This window comes from Salmo salar, chromosome 02 (genome assembly GCF_965601325.2).
Source record: "Salmo salar chromosome 02, fSalSal1, whole genome shotgun sequence".
Taxonomy (NCBI): domain Eukaryota; kingdom Metazoa; phylum Chordata; class Actinopteri; order Salmoniformes; family Salmonidae; genus Salmo; species Salmo salar.
Window position 1 is genome coordinate 28,952,081 of NC_138292.1, and position 18,755 is coordinate 28,970,835.

The following is an 18,755-nucleotide window of genomic DNA, read 5'->3' on the forward strand; positions in this document are numbered from 1 at the left end:
TGATTTACCAAACACACAAAGGCAATGTCCTAAATACCACACAACCCTATTCACAATATAGGGACATTGAAGAGCACCCAAACTACACAACATGCCCAGTAGGCCTAGAACCACAGTGTACAGTCCACACGGTCAGCTGCAGCTAGCGTCGTCTACAACAAAACAAACATGTTGGACTAAATGGAACGGAACGTTTGAGGTCACAGACAAACATGCTTCACTTCACAAGAACTCTTCCATAGTAGCTGACTATGGCAGACTGGACAGTCAGCACTTCTGAACCAGATGTTGTCACTCTTCTGTTGGAGAGACAAATGCAGTATGTAGTAAACATATTAACTACTGGAAGACAAATGATTAACAGATGTACTCTGGATCCGATACGGCCGTTTGGTTGGGACTGCTTTTTATGCCTTTTTTTATGATAATGACAATTCTTCCGCAGCTGAGCGCTAGCTAACATCTGTTCAGAAACTCTAGAATAGGATAGTGGGGATAGGAAATGCATGGGTCTATAGGAGATTACTGCAAGACTTACAATGTTGCTTGCATAAACTTGCATAAACACATGTAGAATGAAAAGAAAAACACTGCTGTGATCATCCAATGGTGCATACTCCAGATTATACAGACCAGACGCAACAATAGCAGCTAAGCATGTGATTTTTCTAAGCACAGCACATTTACACAGCATGATACCCATCTCGTAGAACAGTCACCTGTAAAACCATGCAGAGCAGCACCTTCCTTATTGACAACATTATATTAACAAACAGATTCCCACTATGGGGATCAATAAAGTACTGTGTCCATTGAAATGTATATGCATATATTCTATATATTATTATTATATATATATACTGTATATATTTTCAGGATAGAATATAGAAGATCTACAGAGAATAAGGTCAAAGACAATACATATGGCTGTCAGTGCCCCTCACTAATGTAGAGTGTATGATGCCCAAATGAACCCAACATACAATAACAGCACCCAACCCTCAGGACAGCTCTGTCAAAAATAAATATATATACAGTGCATTCGGATAGTATTCAGACTCCTTAACTTTTTCCACATTTTTTTTACGTTACGTTGATTAAATAAATGTTTTCCCTCATCAATCTACACACAATACCCCACAATGACAAAGCAAAAACTTTTTTAAATTTATTTTTGGCAAAAACAGAACCTTATTAACATACCTTATTTACATCAGTATTCAGACGTAGAAGATCATAATATACTATGTCACACAATCAGACATTTATGCTAATTAAACTATCTATATCAACTCTTTATTTCCCCCTAAAATCTTCTTATTTTCCTTTCCTTTTGTCTGTATACTGCAATTCAGCTTTCAGCTGTGAATGTGTACAAGTTCAAATAAATCTTACAATATCTTCATCTTCTCTTTTCTGTTGCAACATGTGGAATTAAGTATGATTCTGAATGCTACCACTCCGTGTTATAATTCCAATATAAACTAGCTTAGCCCTCCTGCATTGTTCCGGTCGCATTGTTCTCTCTGAAAAATGTTTTTCATTTAATATGATTGTCATAAGGTTCCATGACTTTGTCCACACAGGGCATTTGAACACACCAAATATATTTAGGTGATTTTCATAAAACTTTGGGTGTTTTATTTAACTTTTGTACACCTGTGGTGTTCTTGGCCAAAAATGGCCGGTCATTAGAAATGAATTGGTGAAACTACAATTAGTGTATAAAATTGAGTTCAGACACATGCCCATTCATCAGATGGACACAGTTCCTCTCCCAGACAGTTCCTCTCCCAGTGCGCGTGTGTGTTTAGCACACACACACACGCGCCCCACACACACACACACACACACACCACACACACACACACACACACACACACACACACACACACGCCACACACCCACCCACACACACCCTCACTCCGCTTCTTGGCTTCCATGGCAACACCCACGGGAACCTTTCTCCAACACAATTTTTCCCCCATGGGAACCACACCTGTTGGCATTCTCACAAAAAATCACAACATTGTTTCAATAATATATAGAACTTTTCTAGCAGCTCTGGTAAATTAAGCTTTTTTGAGGCCTTGCTCACAATTCATTCTGTGGCAGCACAATGACCAAACAATATACTGCATATGAGGCTCTAGATCATATCTTTGATCATGATACTGGTGAGGAGGAGAGAGTCCAGGAAACTGACAGTAAAGATTCATTAGAGGAGGAAGTGTCAGAAGTTGAAGACAACACAGAATATGATCCAGACCAAGAGACTACCGATGGAACAATCCAGTGATGAGGAAGAGGACCCTGCTGAGGTTGTTGTTACATTCCGGTCAAAGAATGGGAATTTGTCCTGGTCTTCATCCCCCCCGAGAGGAGAGGTTGGCTGTCGGCTGAAAAGGTTATCAGGATGACCCCAGGCCCAACGAGATACGCCATTTCCCGGGTTGATGACATAAAGTCCTAACACTATTTAAAAATGTGAAATGGTTTGAAAACAAATGTCCTTGTCGAACTTGGAAACAAAGTAAGTAGTCTGTGATAAATAGCACAATATGTTTCATCTGAGTATTTGTTATAGTCAAAATAATCCATACATTTACTCAAAAAAAGAGTTGTATGAGCTCAGGTCAATGAGACCTACAGGCCATAAATAGCAAATAGAAGTTCAAAACTTGTAATGTTTACAGGAACTTAAGTTTATAAAAAGATCTAACACAACATTAGGTGATAATATATGTATTATTATGGATTTATAATCAGCTATAATGGGGCGGCCATTTTAGACCGGGAACACAGAATTAATTAACATGAAACGAACACAACAGGAGGGTTAAAACACCTGTAGCCTATAATAATACTCACTTTTAGGGTTGAACAATTCCTGGAACTTTCAATAAATTCCCTGGTTTCCCAGAGATCCTGGTTGGAGGACTCCGGATTTCCTGGTTATTCCCTCCTGATACCGGGAAACCTCCATCTGGGATTTCTGGAAAAAAAAGGGAATTTAATGAAGGTTCTAGGAATTTTGCAACCCTACTCACTTTCAAGTCCATTATCAAATGAATCCTCCACTATTTCAAAGTGAGGTAGACTACATGCCATCTTCCAAAATAAAAAACATATTATTTGATACTATACACAACAGTTTTCAGCATTTTTACATTTTTTTAATGATTCAGCTTTCAGCATATTAATGAATTTAATGATTTCAATGATACCATGTTGCTCAGGCAACCAATTAGAGTGGAGAATAGAGGTAACTCTGATGAGTTCCTGTGTTGACGCTAGGCTAACTAACTCATAGAGGAATCAGAGGGGATTGAATGGAGACTCACTGAGATGTGGTCTCTGATACAGATGATGATCTATGGGACTTGAGATCAAAGCACAACCATGCCTTGTTCTCATCAGGGAGTATACAGACAGACTGTGGAGAAATGATTGGTTCCAATTGGCTGTTTTTTATCATTGGGTTTCCTAAGCATATTTACACAGCACGATACCCATCTCGTAGAACAGTCGCCTGTAAAACCATGCAGAGCAGCACCTTCCTTATTGACAACATTAAATTAACAAACACTATGTGTATCAATAAAGTACTGTGTCCATTGAAACTGAAACTGTATATATTTTCAGGATAGAATATAGAAGATCTACAGAGAATAAGGTCAAAGACAATACATATGGCTGTCAGTGCCCCTCATTAATGTAGAGTGTATGATGCCCAAATGAACCCAACATACAATAACAGCACCCAACCCTCCGGACAGCCCTGTCAAGAAATAGCATATTCTTTATATAATATATAATCAAATCAAATCAAAGTTTATTTGTCATGTGCGCTTACTTACAGGCCCTAACTAACAGTGCAATTTTTAAGTAAAACATAGGTATTAGGTGAACAATAGATAAATAAAGAAATAAAAACAACAGTAAAAGAGAGTGAAAAATAACAGTAACGAGGCCATATACAGTAGTGAGGCTATATACAGTAGTGAGGCTATATATAGGCACCGGTTAGTCAGGCTAATTGAGGTAGTATGTACATGTAGGTATGGTTAAAGTGACTACGCATATATGATAAACAGAAAGTAGCAGTAGTGTAAAAGAGAGGGTGGTGGGTGGTGGGACACAATGCAGATATTCTGGGTAGCTAATGTGCGGGGGCACCGGTTAGTTGAGGTAGTGTGTACAGGAATGTACTGTATAGTTAAAGTAACTATGCATATATGATAAACAGAGTAACAGCAGCATAAAAGAAGGGTTGGGGGGTACAATGCAAATAGTCCGGGTAGCCATTTGATTACCTGTTCAGGAGTCTGATGGCTTGGGGTAAAAACAGTTGAGAAGCCTTTTGGTCCAAGACTTGGCACTCCGGTACCGCTTGCCATGCGGTAGTAGAGAACAGTGTATGGCTGGGGTGGCTGGGGTCTAGGACAATTTTTAGGGCCTTCCTCTAACACCGCCTGGTGTAGAGGTCCTGGATGGCAGGCAGCTTAGCCCCAGTGATGTACAGTACTGGGCCATACGCACTACCCTCTGTAGTGCCTTGCGGTCAGAGGCCGAGCAGTTGCTGTCCCCCGCAGTGATGCAACCAGTCAGGATGCTCTCGATGTTGCAGCTGTAGAACCTTTTGAGGAACTGAGGATCCATGCCAAATCTTTTTAGTTTCCGGAGGTGGAATAGGCTTTGTCGTTACTTCTTCACGACTGTCTTGGTGTGTTTGGACCATTCTAGTTTGTTGGTGATGTGGACACCAAGGAACTTGAAGCTCTCAACCTGCTCCACTACAGCCCCGTCGATGAGAATGGGGGCATGCTCGGTCCTCCTTTTCCTGTAGTCCACAATCATCTCCTTGGTCTTGATCACGTTGAGGGATAGGTTGTTATTCTGGCACCACCTGGCCTGGTCTCTGACCTCCTCCCTATAGGCTGTCTCGTCGTTGTCAGTGATCAGGCCTACCACTGTTGTGTCATCTGCAAACTTAATGATGGTGTTGGAGTTGTACCTGGCCACGTAGTCGTGGGTGAAAAGGGAGTACAGGAGGGGACTGAGCACACACCCCTGAGGGGCTCCAGTGTTGAGGATTAGTGTGGCAGATGTGTTGCTACCTTCACTCACCACCTGGGGCCTGCCCGTCAGAAAGGCCAGGATCCAGTTGCAGAGGGAGGTGTTTAGTCCCAGAATCCTTAGCTTAGTGATGAGCTTTGAGGGTACTATGGTGTTAAATGCTGAGCTGTAGTCAATGAATAGCATTCTCAAGTAGGTGTTCCTTTTGTCCAGGTGGGAAAGGGTAGTGTGGAGTGCAATAGAGATTGCATCATCTGTGGATCTGTTTGCAAATTGGAGTGGGTCTAGAGTTTCTGGGATAATGGTTTTAATGTGAGCCATTACCAGCCTTTCAAAGCACTTCATGGCTACGAACGTGAGTGCTACTGGTCTGTCATCATTTAGGCAGATTGCCTTAGTGTTCTTGGGCACAGGGACTATGGTGGTCTGCTTGAAACATGTTGGTATTACAGACTCAATCAGGGACATGTTGAATATGTCAGTGAAGACACCTGCCAGTTGATCAGCACATGCCCGGAGCACACGTCCTGGTAATCCGTCTTGCCCCGTGGCCTTGTGTATGTTGACCTGTTTAAAGGTCTTATTCACGTCAGCTACGGAGAGCGTGATCACACAGTCGTCCGGAACAGCTGATGCTCTCATGCATGCCTCGGTGTTGCTTGCCTCGAAGCGAGCATAGAAGTGATTTAGCGCGTCTGGTAGGCTCGTGTCACTGGGCAGCTCGCGGCTGTGCTTCCCATTGTAGTCTGTAATAGTTTGCAAGCCCTGCCACATAAGACGAGTGTCAGAGCCGGTGTAGTATGATTCAATCTTAACCCTGTATTGGCGCTTTGCCTGTTTGATGGTTTGTCGCAGGCCATAACAGGATTTCTTATAAGCTTCCAGGTTAGAGTCCCGCACCTTGAAAGCGGCAGCTCTACCCTTTAGCTCAGTGCGAATGTTGCCTGTAATCCATGGCTTCTGGTTGAGGGTATGTATGTACAGTCACTGTGGGGACGACATCCTCGATGCACTTACTGATAAAGCCAGTGACTGATGTGGTGTACTCCTCAATGCCATCGGAAGAATCACGGAACATGTTCCAGTCTGTGCTAACAAAACAGTCCTGTAGTTTAGCATCTGCTTTATTTTACCACTTTTTTATAGACCATGTCACTGGTGCTTTCTGCTTAAATTTTTGCTTGTAAGCAGGAATCGGGAGGATAGAATTCTGGTCAGATTTACCAAATGGAGGGCGAGGAAGAGCTTTGTATGCGTCTCTATGTGTGGAGTACAGGTGATCTAGAATTTTTTTCCCTCTTGTTGCACATTTAACATGTTGATAGAAATTAGGTAGAACTGATTTAAGTTTACATGCTATAATTAAACTCCCCGACCACTAGGAGTGCCGCCTCTGGGGGAGTGGTTTCCTGTTTGCTTATTCCCTTATACAGCTGACTGAGTGCAGTCTTAGTGCCAGCATCCGTCCGTGGTGAAAACTCTCTCGGCAAATAGTGTGGTCTACAGTTTATCATAAGATACTCTACTTCAGGCGAGCAAAATCTAGAGACTTCCTTAGATTTCGTGCACCAGCTGTTGTTGTATGCACAGACTGCACAGACCCCCCCCCCCCTTGTCTTACCGGAGTGTGCTGTTCTATCTTGTCGGTGCAGCGTATATCCCGATAGCTGAATATCCATGACATCATTCAGCCACGATTCCGTGAAACATAAGATGTTACAGTTGTTGATGTCCCGTTGGTAGGATATTCGTGATCCTACCTCGTCTAATTTATTGTCCAATGACTGCACGTTGGCAAGTAATATTGACAGTAATGGCAGCTTTCCCACTCGCCATCGGCGGATCCTTACGAGGCACCCCGCTCTGTGTCCTCTGTACCTGCGTCTCTTTCTCTTGCCAATGACGGGGATGTTGGCCTTGTCGGGTGTCTGAAGTACATCCTGCGTGTCCTGCTTGTTGAAGAAAAATCTTTGTCTAATCCGAGGTGAGTGATCGCTGTCCTGATATGCAGAAGCTCTTTTTTTGCCGCAAGATACGGTGGCAGAAACATTACGTACAAAATAAGTTACAAATAACACAAAAAAACACATAACAGCACAATTGGTTGGGCGCCCATAAAACTGCTGCCATTTCTTCCGGCGCCATTTTACCCTATCAATATTAAGACATAGAACATCATAATATACTATGTCACACGATCAGACATTTATGCTAATTAAACTTTATCTATATCAACTCTTTATTTCCCCTTAAAATCTTCTTATTTTTGTTTCCTTTTGTCTGTGTAACTTAACTCAGCTTTCAGCTATGAATGTGTACAAGCTCAAATAAACCTTACAATATCCTCATCTTCTCTTTTCTGTTGCAACATGTGGAATTAAGTATGATTCTGAATGCTACCACTAATAATCACTTTCGAGGTTGAAAAATTCCAGAAACTTTCAATAAATTCCCTCCATCTAGGATGTGGGGTAAAACAGGGAATTTATTGAAGGTTCTAAGAATTTTGCAACCTTACTCACTTTCAAAAATAAAAACAGATTCTTTGATCCTATGTACAACAGCTTTCAGCATATTAATGATTTCAATGATACCATGTTGCTCAGGCAACCAATTAGAGTGGAGAATAGAGGTAACTCTGATGAGTTCCCGTGTTGATGCTAGGCTAACTAACTCATAGAGGAATCAGAGGGGATTGAATGGAGACTCACTGAGATGTGGTCTCTGATACAGATGATGATCTATGGGACTTGAGATCAAAGCACAACCATGCCTTGTTCTCATCAGGGAGTATACAGACAGAATGGGGAGAAATTATTGGATCCAACAACCTGTCTTGTATCATTGGGTTTTGCAAACAAAATGTAAGCTAATAAGAATTAATATTTATTTTTCAGAAAAAAACAACCAATACGAACAAACAGAATTGCAATCTGTATATTTAAATTTAAATTAAAATGTACCTCTAACATAGACACAGTAGCCACATATCCTGTATAACCACAATTTGTGAAAAAGTTGTATCAAAAAAATGCATTCAAAATGAATCTTAAACAGTCTACATCAACATAAAGCTAGAATAGAAAGCTAAAATACAGATAGCTGAATGTATAAAACCCATCCAATAGAAGTGACATTCTGGGCTGTTCTCTACCCCAACAGAAGGTCACAACCCCTGAAAGAAAACTGTGGAGGAAGCAGAAAGACAGCCATCTGTGATTTCTACGCCAGAGCATCTGTGTACAGCATGTGTGTACAGTGAGTGTGTGTACAGTGTGTGTGTGTGAGAGAGAGAGAGAGAGAGAGAGAGAGAGAGAGAGAGAGAGAGAATGCCTGTGTCTGTCTCTGTGTTTCTAATTTCTGTGTCATTTCTCTCCTTCAAACCCTATACCTTGGCCTACATGCCTGCTTGTTGTTGCAACAAGACTACAACTTTACTTTGACTTTATTTGACGGTACAATGATTCACACTCACAGCAAACCCTAACAGACACACAAACGTGTTGCCAGTAGTCTAAAACTTAGTCTAAAAAAGGTTTTCTAACAAAGCATCACATTGCATTGGAGGGATACAATGTTGCATGGCTCAAGTGTACAGTACATTACAGTACTCATTACACATGCACATTCAGTATGGGTACACACACACACACACACACACACACACACACACACACACACACACACACACACACACACACACACACACACGTCCTCCTTATCTTACCAGACCCCCCTGATCTTTAACGAGTCCCAATGTAATTAAAACACACCAGAAATGCAGACAGACAGAAGTAGCAGAAAGGTATGAGGGTATTTCTCCCTCCACACACACACACACACACACACACACACACACACACGTATAAGAGGTGTGAGGGTGTTTCTCTTCTACCTCATTCCCTTCTCACCCCCATTGAACACCCAGGATAAAAATAACAGGCAAAAGAACTCCTGCTAATTCAATACCATGTCTTACTGCACTGCAGTTCAGAGCCTGTTTGGTCAGCTGTAGAAGAGCAGGAAAGGGAAAGTGAGATCCAATCCATTAAAAACTAAAACATTCCTTTGCATACAGTTTATAACAACGTTACTTTACTTTTCCTCTGAGCTCATATTGCTTCAATATATATGAATGTTTTGCTCCAAAATACACTACAAGCCCAGTGATGTGCCAACTGAAGACTATCCTTGCGTGATGGAGAGCTAGTGTCAGAGAAGGGTAAATGTTTAATGAGGAAGCCTTACGACTGCTTCACACAACAGGCCCAAACATGAAAACACAAACAAGCATGTCTGTCTCAAAGGACAGATATCATCACTCTGTGTGATGTTGTGTTGATGGTCAGAGTTAGTAAGCCTCGTTGGTCAGTCTCATAGTGTAAAGTGTGGACTTTGTAACTGTTGCCTGCCCTCGCCTTGAGTTCCCCTCCCTGGCCCTGCGTCCTCATGATGCATGTTGGCTAGGCCTCATCACCCAGCAACCCTAGCCCCTATTGTAGACACTAATTAGGCTAGCCAATGGACAGGCATGATCTGGGTAGCAACCTCCAAGAGTACAACGCTCGCGGCGATGGAAATCTCCACTGTCCTGTCATTAAACCATTACCACCAACATTAAAGAGGAGGGAGATTTGTGTTCCTCTAGGGTGTCTATATTTGTGTGTGTGCATATGTTTGTGTGTGTGTGTGTGTGTGTGTGTGTGTGTGTGTGTGTGTGTGTGTGTGTGTGTGTGCGTGCGTGCGTGCGTGCGTGCGCGTGTGTCTGTGCTTTTAATGATACCATGTTGCTCAGGCAACCAATTAGAGTGGAGAATGTGTGTGTTTGTAGATATGCATGCATGTGCCTGTGTTTGTGGATGTATGTGTTTTTTTGTGTGTGTGTGCTCAGTCTGCTCAGTGGTGACTGATAGCTGTGTACTTACTCCAAAGCACGGTGTGTGTGTGTGTGTGTGTGTGTGTGTGTGTGTGTGTGTGTGTGTGTGTGTGTGTGTGTGTGTGTGTGTGTGTGTGTGTGTGTGTGTGTGTGTGTGTGTGTGTGGGTGTGGGTGTGTGTGTGTGTGTGTCTGTGACTGTGTCTGTGTGTGTGACAGTCAAAGAGAGCAGAATGGGTATGTCTGTCTCCATCATAAACACTCTCTCTATGGTCCCTCGCTCTCTCGCTTTCCTTTAATCCACCTTTTATCTCTCTCCTCTCTTTCATCCCCTCCCATCTCTCCTCTATTTCAATCCCTATGTCTCTGTCTCTTCATCCCTCTCTTGTCTCTATCCCACTGTGTGTGTTTTCCATTTCAGGCTGCGTGTGGTGGCACTGAGGTTTAGACAGACCAGGTTTATGTACGGCGAAGGGCTGATGGACGGAGGAGGAGAGAGTGAAAAGAGCAGAGGAGAGGGGGAGGTTGGGACCGGAGTATTTGCAGATGCGGCTTGGATACGAGATACAAAAACAAAGGAGGACTTTTAGGTTAAAAGACATGCATGGTTGCTTCTCAAAGGGCCTGTGTGCTGTGCTTGCTCAGCCCGGTCTGTCCGTGACTCAAAGATTGCCTGCCTGCCAGTCAGGGGGTTCTCACGGGAGGCTAGGCTTATTTATAATCACTGTGTCTTCTAAAAGACTCATAGTAAACTAATATCAGTGGCTGCATGGTGTGTGTGGCCAGTCCTACTCTTACAGGCCTTTGACCAGGCACTACCTGATATCCCTGAATTCCTTGAAAGTGGTGTGGTAGTCCTAAAATAATGTAGAGAAGAATGGTGAATGGTGAGGCAAGGACAGGCATCAAGATGTGTCATTACTAGACTACTAGCCCACAGATTTACTCCATATTGTTACAACTGAAAAAGAATAGGAACGTGTATGAAATATTAATGCTTTGTTCAACAGGGCCTTTCACGCATCTTGGATCTTCACCTGTTGAAGTATCTCACACCTGTACTGCTATTTAAAACACGGGAGGAACAGAGGTAGGCTACACGGGTCTTTACACCGACACAACTCGCTCCGTTTCACCAAGGAGATCCCGTGAGAACCCCACCCGGTGCTCAGGAATCATTTCTGGCGCTGCAATGCTCTGTTAGTCCCGTCTCCCCCGCGGAGTGGATTGAGTGTCTGTAGACTCCCCCCTACCGTAAGAAGACGGAACTTCCTGCTTAACTCTTATCCTTAACCCCCAAAGCCACGCGCAAATATTTTCAGACATCTGTCTCTAAATGTAATGCCAATTCTCAGTCTCAATCACTTTAACCTATGATCTATTTTATGTCACACAAACACACGCACGCACGCACGCACGCACGCACGCACACACACACATACATGAACACACACACACACACACGCACACACACACACACACACACACACACACACACACACACACACACACACACACACACACACACACACACACACACACACACACACACACACACACATTCGCTCTGTTCTTTAAGATACAGCCTTTCAGCAAAGCACAGGGCGCACTGAACCGAATAGTTCTCTCGGCTCCTGCAAATAGTCTGCTCCCCGTCTCTGTCTTTTCGATCACTCTGCTGTTGAACGCTTCATTTAGCCCTACACACAGGGAGGGCGACTTGGTCCGGAGACATTTAGCGTTCACTTGAGTCAAGGGGGTGGAAATGGGGGACAGTTTCACCAGAAGCGGTTAGGTGAAAATATTAGAACCATCCTATTTCCCTATAGGGGAGGATATTGATGTATTATTTATGCCGACCATACCAGCTATTTAGGACTAGGGGAAACACTGTATTGATACAGAAGCTTTAGTTGCACATCGCACGCTCGCCCCAAAGTGTTCAGTGACTACTGATCCGCAAAGCAGAGAGAGGATGACTGCGTTACCAAGATGAAGAATCACAATGTATCACATTTTCACTGCATGCGATGTCGCTATATAAGTTATGGCCACATAAATCAACACAGGCTGAATAACTTAAAACATCAGCAAGTTATTTGATTATGCATTTAGGGATAGGATAGCCTATAATGTTATAATAAATGATGTGCTACTAAGTAAGGACGATTGAACATGTGAGTAAATAAAGAAAATGTAGAGTTTAAAAGTGGAGTAGAGTTCTCAAATAATGCATTTTTCACGCCATGGAGAGCTACATGTCTATCGAAGTGCAGCTACTTCCAAGCGCAGAGACAAGAGAACGCGGGTAGAAGGGAAAAAAGAGCCACCGAGTTATTCCTTCCCTGGACAAACAAGGCAGATAATAAGAGAAATCTAGAGAAACAATCAATATGCACAACAAAGGCATCTCCGAAATCATATAAAAACATTTGCCATATTTGTATCCCGGACAGGTCCATTTGATTTAATCAAAAACAAATACCAGGGTTTAGTAAAACTCATGAAATCACAGTAGATGTTCGTTGCGGCGACTTCGCTATGCAGTCTGTCGGAGATACAGGATAGGTACCTTGGACAGCGACTAGCCTACTCGAGACCGCCGCCGCCGCGAGGGCGCTAGGAGCTTGGCGCGCTGTGATTCCCTGAGCGCGTCTGTTTGACATGTTGATACTGCCTAAATCCACACCCGGACCACTAAAAGCTACTCGGAGCAAATTCATCTGGCCCTATTCTCCATTTCCAAAGCTGTACAGCTTATAGTAATCGAATTGAGAGGGACCAGAACGGAAAGAAGAGCAATGCCCAGTGGGTTTAGAAGAAGTTGATGTGATGAGTGACGGATATTTTCTCTCCCTTGCCTGCCTGAAACTGCCGACTAGCGCCTCGGCTTTGCTGCTAGTCTGTCATCAATGAGAATTATCTTAAAACCATGGTGCTGCAAAATGAATTCACTAAATATGTTATCAAACACAAATGTTAAATTCTTAAAAACACCATTGTCTCAAGGGAAGATGCGAGAAGCATAGATCCCATGTCGGATTAATATAACACTGTGTTATTGACATAGCACATTCGGTTGAAAGTAACAATAACGCGTTACTTTGAGGTGTCTATATATTAAATGAAAGTAATATTTACCTTGAAAAAGTTAACAGTTCCATTGAAGCATATCTTCCGTGTTCCAAGCTCAAACTCTTTCGAGAGACAATCAACAATTCCACAAGCTTGATTAAAATAAGTTCGTTGTTCTTATTATTTCAAGTATGCGTACCCGATGTATTAGCCGAATATAGATATTTTGATGAAATGAACAAGTCTGAGAAGACTTGCAATACAAAACTGCTTTATTCCAAAGTTCCAATGAGTAAAATGAATACAAATCCAGTCCATGTAGCGTTTAAAAGTATGTCGATCCAAATTCAAAGGTCCCCCTGTTTCTGAAGAGATGCTCTCAAAATCTATATTTTTAAATCCCAATTTATTTTAGAAGCCTTGTCATCAAGTTATTCTCAAATTTCGCTGGCTTCGTTCGACACAGGCGCCAGCTGAAGTGAAGGTCTAACAAAGCGTAAAATCAGAATAGCTCCTGGTGTTTTGTCTTGATTCCAGTGCGCGCGTTAGAGGCAGCACCCATCGTTCATCCCAGTTTTGGAGTGTCCTTGCCGGTGTGTCTGCGGTCCGGGTGCTGGACTTGGTTTCCGTCTTTGAAACCCTGGGATTCGTCACAAACGCATATACCCAGCAGCCCCCCCCCCCCCCCCCCCCTTCTGGAGATGGAGTCGGAGCAATTCGTGGGTGACACACCGAAGTGAATAAGCCACAGCAAAGAGAGCTGGGGTGAGACATATGCTAGCGAACGCAAGAGAGAGAAGAGATGGGATTTTTTTGTCTCGAGAGTGTGCCTTTCTTGATCAACTGTGTTTTGTAGATTTATCGAAATATTATTTACAAAGCAACATCTATTCAAGACATGATTAAGTTCTTGCTGCTTTTTAATATATTGGAATTCGCCTATATGTTTAGTAAAATCATGTTATGTAGCGTAAATAACAACTGTTTAGATGCTTGGATGCAATAACGCATGGCATTTCAAACGACGATGATTTCCTTACGAAGGTAATGGTGTCTTGTCTAAAGTAGCCAATGTGATGCAACTACAGTTGAATCTGAATTGAAGATACATTGAGTGTCTATAGACCAACATCAAGTGCTCACTGGCATAATAAAAAAAAACACACACACCCTAACTGAATTCCAAATGCACGAGTCAAGCTGCTCGTGCCATAGCCTACACTTGCCAAATGGCACATTTAGTCGCTCCCTTGCTCGAGCTGTTCGGAGTAGCCTTTACGCCTGCTACGTTAGGTTATGAGTAGCCTAGCGACGGAAAGTGACTCAGAGGTAGGCTATATGTGATTTTGCGCAGGCTATTATCTAATATCCGGATCAGTGGTCGCAAAATAGACTAGCCAATACTTGTAGCTCAAATGGGAGATTCCATTTCTCGAGGCATCCCATGGCTCTCCCCGCGCGCCTCCAAGTGGGCGGACTTTTTTTAAATTATGCATAGGAGGTTCGCTGTTTTAAGAGGGCGTGAGTGGGAAGCTTTGAATAGATTCATTCTGGTCCAATAACACACATCTGCCGTTCGAGTAGCTTACATCATCCAGTAAATTACAGGTAGTTTAGGCTATTTATGACTAATTGACAATATTTCTAGAGTCCTCTGTTGACATCAGGATGCGTATTATATTCATATTAAACATATGTACCCCTGTCCCTATACGAATGCACAATTACCGCTGGTTTGACATTCACCTGTATGATAGCTATTGACAAGAGGTTCTGTCATCATTTACATTTTTTATTTTTGTCATTTAGCCAATGCTCATATCCAGAGCAACTTACAGTTAGTGCAGTCATCTTACAACTACATATCACAGTAATAGTAAGTACACTTTTCTTCAACAAAGTAGCAAAGTCTAGTAAGAGGGAAAAGAGTCAAGTGCCAGTGTTAGTTCACAAAATGTTTTGAGGGGAGGGGTGGGGGTGAGGACAGCGTGCTGACGGGTGCTTTGGGATTATTTAAGATACTCTTTGAAGAGGTAGGGTTTCAGATGTTTTCTGAAAATGTGCAGGGAATACGCTGTCCTAGCTTCAGGGGAAAGCTGGTTCCACCATTGGGGTGCCAGGACAGAGAAGAGCTTGGACTGGGCTAAGTGGGAGTTGCCCTCCTGTAGGGGTGGAAGGGCCAAGAAATTAGAGGTGGCAAAATGGAGTACTCAGGTTGGGGTGTAGGGTTTCAGCATAGCCTGAAGGTAGGGAGGGGCATGTCCTCTTGCTGCTCTGTAGGCAAGTACCATGTTCTTGTAATGGATGCGAGCTTCGACTGGAAGCCAGTGGAGTGTGCTGAGGAGCAGGGTGACATGGGAGAACTTGGGAAAGTTGAACACCAGGCGGGCTGCAGCATTCTGGATAAATTGCAGGGATTTGATGGCACAAGTGGGGAGCCCAGCCAACAGTGAGTTACAGTAGTCTTGACGGGAGAGGACAAGTGCCTGGATTAGGACCTGCGGCACTTCCTGTGTGAGGTTGGGTTGTACTCTACGGATGTTGTAGAGCATGAACTTGCCGGAATCACTGCTTTGACGTTTGTAGAGAATAACAGGGTATTGTCTAGGGTCACATGTCTCATGGTGAAGGGAGGTGAAGGTAGGCCAGGGTCAAGACGATGTCCAATAGGTGCAGGGTGGTAGGCTATGGCTGAGACATTATAATTTTTTTTTTAACCTTTATTTAACTGGGCAAGTCAGTTAAGAACAAATTCTTATTTACAATGACGGTCTACACCGGCCAAACCCAGACGACGCTGGGCAAATTGTGCCCCGCCCTATGGGACTCCCAATCACGGCCGGTTGTGATACAGCCTAGTTTCGAACCAGGAAGTCTATAGTGACGCCTCAAGCACTAAGATGCAGTGCCTTAGACTGCTGCGCCACTCGGGAGTCCCAGACATGAATAAACCTATGTTACCAAATCATGTTTTCAGGGACATGAGTCCCTGTCCTAGCATTCTCAAACGGCTTTGACAAAATCAATGCAACATGTAAACAACCATACAAAAAATGCTGCAAACCACTCAACAGCCTGTGATAGTGTACGGTGTAAAGTACACATTTTATGTTTGCCGTTTTAGTAACACAACTATGTTAGCCAATATAAGCAGCAAGCTATTGTGCACTGCCGTTTACAGTAACTTAGAGTTACAGAAGCCTGAATGGAAAGGTTTCAGCAGGGAGGAAGTAGTCAATACTCAGCTCCTGTTCTGTCCCTGCCTTTTTATGTCTGTTATGAGAGACAACACTCACCTTGGCACTATTGCTGCAGGCATGCATGTGACCCCTCCCTTCTCTCCTCCATCCTCCCCTCCCTCCTGTGCAAATCCAGGCTTGGCTTCCCCATACACTGACCATGTTCAAATGGTTCAACCACACAGCTGGGAAACCCTTCTGATGTGAAACCCAGGGATATCTGAAAGACTTCCAGAGGAAAAGGCACAAATAAATACCTCCCCTCTTTCTTTGTCTCTCTCTCTCACCCTCTGATTCAGAGGGGTTGGGTTAAATGCAGAAGACACATTTCAGTTCAATGCATTCAGTTGTACAACTGACTAGGTATCGCCTTTCCCTTTCCCCTTTCGATCTCTCTCTCTACTCTCTCTTCTCTACTCTCTCTCTCTCTCTACTCTCTCTCTCTCCTTCTACAGAAGGGATATGTGCCCACAGTAGGGGGCAAATGGGGAATATCAACACTTCACCTCCAACATTTACCACTAGGCCCAGAGTCTACTCTACTCCAGCTGTACAACAGCAGACTGAGAATTTATTCCAAATAACCAAGCCATTCAGAACATAAGCCTACACACAGGTTAAAGTTAGATCTGTTTCATTCACCTCATGTTGACAATGTACCAAAATACATCCCCAAAAGGCTTGCCAACCGCAGTCTGGCCAAAAGAGACTCTTTTGGCTGTGCCTTTCGGAGCAATCTAATTTCAGGGAAAATCAAAGCCTTTCTGCAGCCCTATCGTGAATTACATTTACGACTGGCTGAGAGTGTGTTTTCAGGGGGCCCTTTGTGCTTGAATTATTTTCAGTTAGAGCCAAAGTCGACAGATAGGACCAGGATACGTTTGTGGGGAAAGCTGCTGCGGTGGCAGCTGAACTAATACAAATTACATAAAAACACACATCTCATAATGGCTTGGTTTGACTGCAGGGAGTAACGGATTGTTGTGTTCTGGAAACCTATACAACACAGATTCTGAATAATGCGTGAATCATAACAACGTAATGACATGCAAATTAACATAAGGCTATTTCAAATGCAAATATGTGCAAAAACCAGTAGGGATTTCTTCCCATTCAATGACATGATTAATGTGCTGTTGATGTAGTTTCCATGTATATGATCTCACTGCATCTCCAGCCTATCTTTTTCATGATGTGATCTCACTGCATCTCCAGCCTATCTTTTTCATGATGTGATCTCACTGCATCTCCAGCCTATCTTTTTCATGATGTGATCTCACTGCATCTCCAGCCTATCTTTTTCATGATGTGATCTCACTGCATCTCCAGCCTATCTTTTTCATGATGTGATCTCACTGCATCTCCAGCCTATCTTTTTCATGATGTGATCACACTTCATCTCTAGCCTACCCTTTTCATGATGTGATGTTTTTCAGTTGATACTTCCATTGTCCCTAATATAACTACATAAGGGTTACCTAAAACGAGGATGAGTCCAGCAGTCTGTGCAGTGAACAATGATATAGAGGTCTTGGTATGCCTGGAGGAGCAGAGTGACTCCCCCTCTTATCCTCAGTAATCTGCATTACTGTATCCACCATTATCACATATGATTTATTCAACATGTGTTCAAAAGCCTATAAATGTGTCACTAAATATTTCATATTTAAGACAGACATGAGAATAGCATAGATGGACATCACTCTCTGCCTTCCTCTTTATCGCCCCCCCCCACCCCTCTCTCTCTCTCACTCTCTCTCGCTCTCCCTCTTACTCTCTCCCTCCCTCTCTCTCTCTGTCTCTCTCTCTCTCTCTCTCTCTCTCTCTCTCTCTCTGTCTCTCTCCCTCCCTCTCTTTCTCTGTCTCTGTCTCTCTCTCTCTGTCTCTCTCTCTCTCTCTCCCTACCTTTCACTCTCACTCTCTCTCTCTCCCTACCTTTCACGCACTCTCCCTCTCTCTCCCAACCTTTCACTCACTCTCCCTCTCTTTCCCTACCTTTCACTCACTCTCCCTCTCTCTCCCAACCTTTCACTCACTCTCCCTACCTTTCACTCACTCTCCCTCTCTCTCCCTCTCCCACTCTCTCCCTACCTTTCACTCACTCTCCCTCTCTCTCCCTCTCCCACTCTCTCCCACTCTCTCCCTACCTTTCGCCCTCTCTCTCTCTCTCTCTCTCTTTCTCTCTCTCTCTGTCTCTCTCCCTACCTTTCGCTCTCTCTCGCTCTCCCTCTCACTCTCTCCCTCCCTCTCTCTCTCTGTCTCTGTCTCTGTCTCTCTCCCTCCCTCTCTGTCTCTGTCTCCCTCCCTCTCTCTCTGTCTCTGTCTCCCTCCCTCTCTCTCTCTGTCTCTGTCTCTGTCTCCCTCCCTCTCTCTCTCTGTCTCTGTCTCTGTCTCTCTCCCTCCCTCTCTGTCTCTGTCTCTGTCTGTCTCTCTCCCTTTCACTCTCCCTCTCTCCCTACCTTTCGCTCTCCCTCTCTCACTCTCCCTA

The 18,755-nt window shown here is 43.5% G+C and overlaps 1 protein-coding gene across 6 annotated transcripts in view; it reads right to left on the minus strand.

Annotated features, from left to right (window-relative positions):
* LOC106579424 (adhesion G protein-coupled receptor B1) overlaps positions 1 to 13,676 on the minus strand; it is a 114,530-nt gene extending 100,854 nt beyond the window's left edge. For all 6 annotated transcript variants that reach the window (XM_045701575.2, XM_045701561.2, XM_045701573.2 and 3 more), the window contains exons 1-2: positions 13,095 to 13,676; positions 2,872 to 2,995 (exon numbers count right to left, since the gene is read on the minus strand). The gene's annotated coding sequence lies outside the window, so the exon portion shown is untranslated. The remainder of the gene's footprint in view (positions 1 to 2,871; positions 2,996 to 13,094) is intronic.
* Between the last annotated feature and the right edge of the window lie 5,079 nt (positions 13,677 to 18,755).